Here is a 6985-nt window from a genome sequence, read left to right as displayed (position 1 = left end):
TTTTTTTTTTTTGGAAAAACAACAACAATTTAAAGCAGTATTACACTTATTGTTTTTATGCTTAGACCCTTTTTCGTCTTTGACCCTTATACAATGAATGTCAGTGTGGTATGAAAACAACTTTTATTGCATGAATAAAAATTGTGCAAAACAAAACAACATATTTTGAAAAATGTTTACTAAACAGGGCAAATGATCATTAAAGCACAATTCTATAAAAGCGTAGATGGGATGGGAAAATTCTGCGGGTAATTTACTGACAAAGCACACATTAAAGAACACAGACGCAGCAGATCATTTCCATAATGACCAGCGCAATCTACCACCTGCTTTAAGACGTGCTTTTTTTTGGGGCGTTAAATAATAGTGCAAATACTATCAATTTGACAAGTGCAAACGTTAGTAAATGGCGTTGCAGTGCATCTGGTCCTTAGTGTTTATTTTGTTGTTGTTTGTTCTTTTTTCATATAGTGAAAGTCAAAAAGATCTGAAAAACATTCAGATGACTCTTTTTCTTCAGTAGAACAGTAAACGAGATTTTGGTGGTGAAACCGTGGTGCTTGGTGATTCATAAAATGCAAGTCAATGGCTACCGTCACTTTAAGAGTCAAAAAAGCATATGCAGGCAACACAAAATTAATATCCATCGCTCCTGACGATAAACTGAGCTCTTATGAAGAAACTGAACATTATTTACAACAGTATAAACAGTCTGGAGTGATGTCCAGTTCACAAACAAACCATTTTTTTGAACTGGTGAGCTAGTTGATCCAGTTCACCAAATTGGACTGAATCGTCCAAAATAATCAGTTCACAGAAAACAATTGTATTTCCCCGTTTGCCTGAGACTCTGGATTACAGGTAATAATGTTGTAATGTTCAGTTTCTTGCACAGACTGATCATTTCGCTTCATAAGACCTCAATATATCATCAGGAGCCACAGGTATTAATTCTGTGTTCCTCCATATGCTTTTTTGACTCTTAAGTGCTGTTACCCTCATTTTATGAATCACCGAGGACCACGGTTGCAGCTTAAAAAAAATCTTCTTTACTGTTCTACTGAAGAAAAAGAGTCATCTTGGATGGCCTCAGGATGAGGAATTTAAAAGCACATTTTCATTTTTTGGGTGAACTATCTCTTTAATAAATGGCTTGTAGATGTGCATCACAGTATGTCATAAGGTCAGAGGAGGTGTAGGTTAATGGATCAGGGTTTTATAACGAGGACTGAGCGATCTTATAAATGATATAACATGCATTATTTGGGAGCATTTTTAACAGTCCCCTTGCAATACTCTGAGTCACAGTATGCAAATGCAGCACGCAACAAATCTGCCGTTTTATATTGGCAGAATATTAAAACAACCTTTTGTTTTGTGTTTAGTTGCACCACATATCATCTAGTTCAGTTCCTCGTAAGTATCTGTGCGTCATAGGTTATGGATTATGTTTGTACCACCTGGAACATGGCTCGTTAATACATTCATTTTCATCAAGAAAAGGTCACAAGTGTGTCTCTCCAGATGTTTTATTGAGTCGAAAATAGACACAACTGAGTTATTTTGGCCTCTCGATTCGGATCACATGCACCAGGCGACCTGAAGCATACAGTGAACTATTAGCTGGCGTTATTGTAGTGGCTTCTGCACTAAATAGGAGCTTTATTTGTCTTGAATAGTTGATTGTTCTGTGTGATGTGGCATTTTGATTTTCAGCGATGAGCAGAATAATCTTCTCAATGCTTCAAGCCTTGATGGCCATGATAGATTGTTACCTCGTGATGGTTGTCTTGTAGCACAAGATTCTTAAAAAAGACAATAAGTCATAAATTAAAGCAAGGCTAAAAGGAGTATGTGCGTGAAAGTGTGTTTCAGATCAAGCTGCTTGTGAGTCATTAATTGTTCATCACCCTGAATGTAATTTTATTGCACAGACGTTGCTGTTTCATGGACAAATTTGCATTCTGAGTGCTGTTTCATTTTGTTTCTGGAGTGAAAACCCTTTGGAGAAATAAGTCATGCAGTGAGAGTATAGAGCTATAAAACAAATGCAGTAAGCAGTTCTGATCATCTGATGAGAAACATTTGAGTTCATACTGAGACTTTTGAATGCACACGTTGGTCTTTTAGTAAATCTAAGCACAGTTTGAGACATTAGTTATGTTTACATGCACCCAAATGATCCATTTATAATCCGATCGATGGCTCAGTCAGACTGAAAAACTTTCATGCAAACACACACATTGTTTCTGCACAATTAATCATATTTTAATCAAATCAAAGTTTATTTATAGATCACTTTTTTAAAACAACAATTGTTTACCAAAGTGCTGTACAAGCATAATCAAAATAAAACAATTTTACATATAGCAAAAATAACAGATATTAACACTAACCAAATACATTATACAGCTCTCATACTGAGTTAAATGCCAGAGTATAAAAATAAGTTTTAAGACTGGATTTAAAAACAGCAAGTGTTTGGGCCTGCCTAACATATAGAGGCAAGTTATTCCAAAGCTTTGGGGCTGCGACAGCAAAAGCCCGGTCACCCCTGCTTTTCAGCCTTGTTCGAGGTACAACCAAGAGTAAACGGTCAGCTGACCTAAGTGCTCTTGATGGATCATGCGGTTGTATTAAATCAGAAAGGTAACTTGGTGCCAGTCCATTTAATGACTTATAAACTATAACTAAAACCTTAAAATCAATTCTAAAACGAACAGGAAGCCAATGAAGATAAGCCAGTATGGGTGTAATTTGTTCGCGCTTGCGAAAAGAGACGAGCAGCAGCATTTTGTACCATCTGTAAACATTTGAGGGAGGCCTGATTGATACCTATATAGAGGCCATTACAATAGTCAAGACGGGTCGAGATTAAAGCATGTATGACCCTTTCAGAGTCATTAAAAGACAAAAAAGACTTGACTTTTTATAATTGCCTCAACTGAAAAAAACTAGATTTAATTACTGAATTAATTTGTTTATCCAATTTAAAATCACTGTCCATTATAACACCCAGGTAGGGTTGTGACGGTGAGGAAATTTTCCCACCGGTTAATCGACGTGTCACAACACCGGTAATACCGGTATCACCGTTGGGGTGGGGTGTTAGTTTGTTTGAGTTTTCCTCTTTTCTTTGCTTTCAAATGGCTTGTAAAAGTGCCGTGCGCATTTTACTTTCACTTTCAAATTAGCTGCAATTGAATTGCCGCAATTCGGCGTCAAGCAATTGTTCGTTTGAGTTTTCCCTCTTTTCCTCGGATTTCTTGGCTTTGAAATACTTGAAAAGTGCCGTGCGCATTTTACTTTCACTTTCAAATTAGCGGCAATTCGGCGTTGATTCAATTCAAGCAACAACAACGTCAAACTCATAGAACTTTTATTAACAAAACAAATAAAAATACACCATATATGCCTAATAAAATAACAAATTACAAAGGCTACACAAAGTTTAAATAGGTATATAAAACTGAAAATCAGCAAACACTGTGGAACCAAATAAATAAGAAACATAGAACGTTTATTAGCACAACGAATAAGAAAGCTTGGAGGCACGGCATATCAGAATGAGCTGTACACCTTGTACACCTGTGTATATACACCTTGATGTAAAATAAAATAAATAAAATACACAAAGTTTAAATAAAGTAATCAGTAAACACTGTGGAACCAAATAAATAAGAAATGAATGTCAGTCAGCTTGACTCACTCTCCTCACGTGATAAATAAAATCTGACTCCTGCTCCGTGGTGCACTGTCGTTCGCTCACGGTTCGGCACGCTGCATTGAGCGTTTCGTTTTTAAAAGTGTCTGTCCTCTAACTGAACTAGGCTAAATGATTTTTGTTACTATAAAAAAATCTAAACGACGGTGGGGGGCGGTGCCGCAGTAGGCAAATGACGTAACCGGTGTTTTGCGGCTTAACACCGGTATAACCGACTATCGCAGCAAGCCTACACTCAGGGTTTTAACATTTGGCTTTACATATGATTTTATAACACTCAAATCTACATCAGGGGGGTCACAGGTGTTGCCAGGTCTAAATATCATAAATATCATTGAACTTTAAAAAATTTGAAGCCATCCAGGCCCTAACCTCCTCAAGACAGTCCAACAGTGGTGCAATAGAGTTTGCATCTTTCCGTTTCAAAGGGAGATAAAGTTGTGTATCGTCTGCATAACAATGAAATGAGATGCCGTATTTCCTAAAAAAATAACCCTAACTGAACTGAAGTAGATATAATGAAAATAATAATAGGTCCAAGAATGGAACCCTGAGGGACACTAATCGCAGTCACAATTTCTGCTTCTCTCAAATGTTTTTTTTTTTCATCTGCGATATTTGCCCTCTGCTTATTTATCCTGAAAACATTTTGTTTTAATTTGGAATTTGCGTTATGTTGCATTGGTTGCTGTTGCCAGATTTCAAGAGTTTAAATCCCCAATCAGAGCTTTTCTCAAAAATGTATACATTTTCTGCCCATTGGTTTGCAACCATGAACTTTGCATGTACTCTATAATAACTGTGATTATATATTTTTAGCAAAATAATCATGATTATCCATTTAATAAATAATAATCATGATTTAATAAATTTGATAAATAAATAATCATTGATTACCCATTTTACAATAGTAATGCAGCTCTGCAAACACCTGATTATTGATTAAATATTTGCTAAAAGAGCTGAACTTTGTTCATAATAAATATAATGCACATGTAAATTAATGTGGGAATCGGATTGCACTGTTCAGGGTCCATATAATCTAACTTTCAGAATCTGAAATCGGATTTGAGTCATTCTGCAAACCGGAAATCAGTGCATGTAAAAAAAAAGGAAAAAAGAAAAAATATTGTTGATGATCTTTTCTTATACTCTTGAAGTAATGTTTGATTACTGGAAATTTTTTCCTAGACTTTCAAGAGAAAAAAGGTACAAAAGCTGCTACTGGGGCATTACTCTTTCAAAAGGGACTAATATGTAGACTACCATTTATGTGCTAATATGCATGCTTTAGGTACTAAAATGTACATTTTGGCACTAATATGGAACCTTGAAGTATTTAAATGTAAAAAAGGGACAAAAGTCTACCTTTTGAAAGAGTCCTGTCCCAGTGAGAGCTTTTGTACCTATTTGTCCGAGAATTTGGTCTCACAGCTGTGTAGAATAGAGATCTCATGTGTGATTTTTCTCTCTTATGTTCACCAGCATTTCTAAATCTGTCCCAGCCTATCAGCAGCACAGTATTTCTCCAGATGTCCAATCACAGGTCATGTGTCTAAAGCCCCCACTAATGAGTCACGAGGCAGTTTTCCAGCCACCCTTTTGCCCCCGTGTGATGGGGCCCGGTAGTTTTCGACACGCTTTCATGGGAAATGCTCTCTTGGAATCCGGACGAGCTTTCTTTGGCGCTGTTTGGTTTTGGGGAATCTATCATTTGCGGGGAGTGGACGTCTGCCGCTGGTGTTGCTCCGGAGCGAAACATCATAGAGTCTCCGAGCGCTAATATGAGCCACAGATGGACTGAAGTGCTAGTCGGGCTTTAGGGGAAGATTATTGTGCTTGGCTTATGAAAGCTGCGTTTAAGTGATGGATTTAGCACACTGTGGCATGGTGCAGTTGTCAAATAGCACAATAATTAATTCAGGTTTTTTTTTTCCCATGATGGTTTGTTTGAAGCTGTAGCATTTTTCATTATTGTCACAGGAAAAGGAATACCTGCAATTTGCAGGAAAATTGTACCATTTCATATCTGCAATTATTGAAATGGAAGCATGAATGCAGAAGCCATGCTTTCAGGCTTCAGGCTGCATTTGCAATTTCTGTTAAAGGTCTGAAGTAATCGATAGCGGATGCATCCTTTAGAGACCGGACACGCTGTCTGTCTGTACGGCGGTGGAAAATAGAAAAACAAAAGGAAAAACAAGGAAAAGCACCACGTGAAGTGCAGCGGGGTCATTAATAATATTACGAGCGGATGCTTTTGTCCCGCTGCGCTCTGTTTGCTGTTATTAAGTGCTGAATATTGTGCCGGATTCCATTTATTTTCAGATTTTACAGCTCAGGGCGAAGCGATGATTATAAAACAAATATTACTCGTGCTCTGTGGCTCACGCTGCGGGAAACACACAAATAAAACAACTTTATACAGTAGAAACTTTTATTGCAATAGCAAACACAATAAAGGATCAAATGCACTGCCGTTCTAGTCCACTGACTCTTTGTGCTTCATTTCTTATCTGCATTCTTCAGCAAGACTTCATCGACACTTGTAAAACGGCTCAGTTTTCATAGTTTCGCTCTTTTTCTCAGAGGAGTCATATATTAGGAGAAAGCCACTTTCCTGACGGCGGAAAACGAAGCGAGGGTCGGATCTTAATCCGATGCCATCTGGAAAAACGCTGAGCCCTCGGCCCGCTGGCATGGAGGTTGCGTCCCTTATGTAAACGGAACAAATTCTTTTACACACTAATGGAGTATCGCATTAATGCCCGTGGAGGTTTGTACACAAGGTCAGGCTAAAGGGCCACTGGAGGCCAAGACTTATCTCACGTCCCTTAAGAAATGAGAATAAACGCCATTGTGCTTTGGCATGTTAAAGACGTTTTTGTCTCCTTCAGAAGCAACAGTAGTTCTCTTTATGAGCTCAGTATTCATAATGATGGAAAAACTCAAGGTGTGGCAACATATCGTCTACACTTTCTATGTAGAGCTCAAGCACAACAGTTAACAAAACTATTTATTTAGTGTTTTTTGAGCCTAATTCAGACACGCATGACATTTGCACAGTAATTGCATTTCTTTCCTTTTAGTTCCTGTTGCTAGAAGTATAATGCAGTAGAAGTAAAAAGTAAAAGTATAACCTGACACACCAGAACTTAAACCATCTCTGCTTAGCTACCTAGTTTAAACAGATTTTTATTTCTGAGATTTGGGAATTGCTTTGATTTTATTTTTAATATTTTTTATATATATATATATATA

General features: G+C 37.4%; 1 protein-coding gene across 1 annotated transcript in view; it reads left to right on the top strand.

Moving 5' to 3' along the window:
• The window catches only part of LOC107569160 (ephrin-A5b), a 138555-nt gene that overhangs the window by 23900 nt on the left and 107670 nt on the right, over window positions 1–6985 (top strand). The gene's annotated exons all lie outside the window — the stretch shown is intronic.

Source organism: Sinocyclocheilus grahami, unplaced genomic scaffold, assembly GCF_001515645.1.
Source record: "Sinocyclocheilus grahami isolate Dianchi unplaced genomic scaffold, SAMN03320097.WGS_v1.1 scaffold1318.1, whole genome shotgun sequence".
Classification (NCBI taxonomy): Eukaryota; Metazoa; Chordata; class Actinopteri; order Cypriniformes; family Cyprinidae; genus Sinocyclocheilus; species Sinocyclocheilus grahami.
This window is presented reverse-complemented; position numbering and strand designations above follow the sequence as displayed.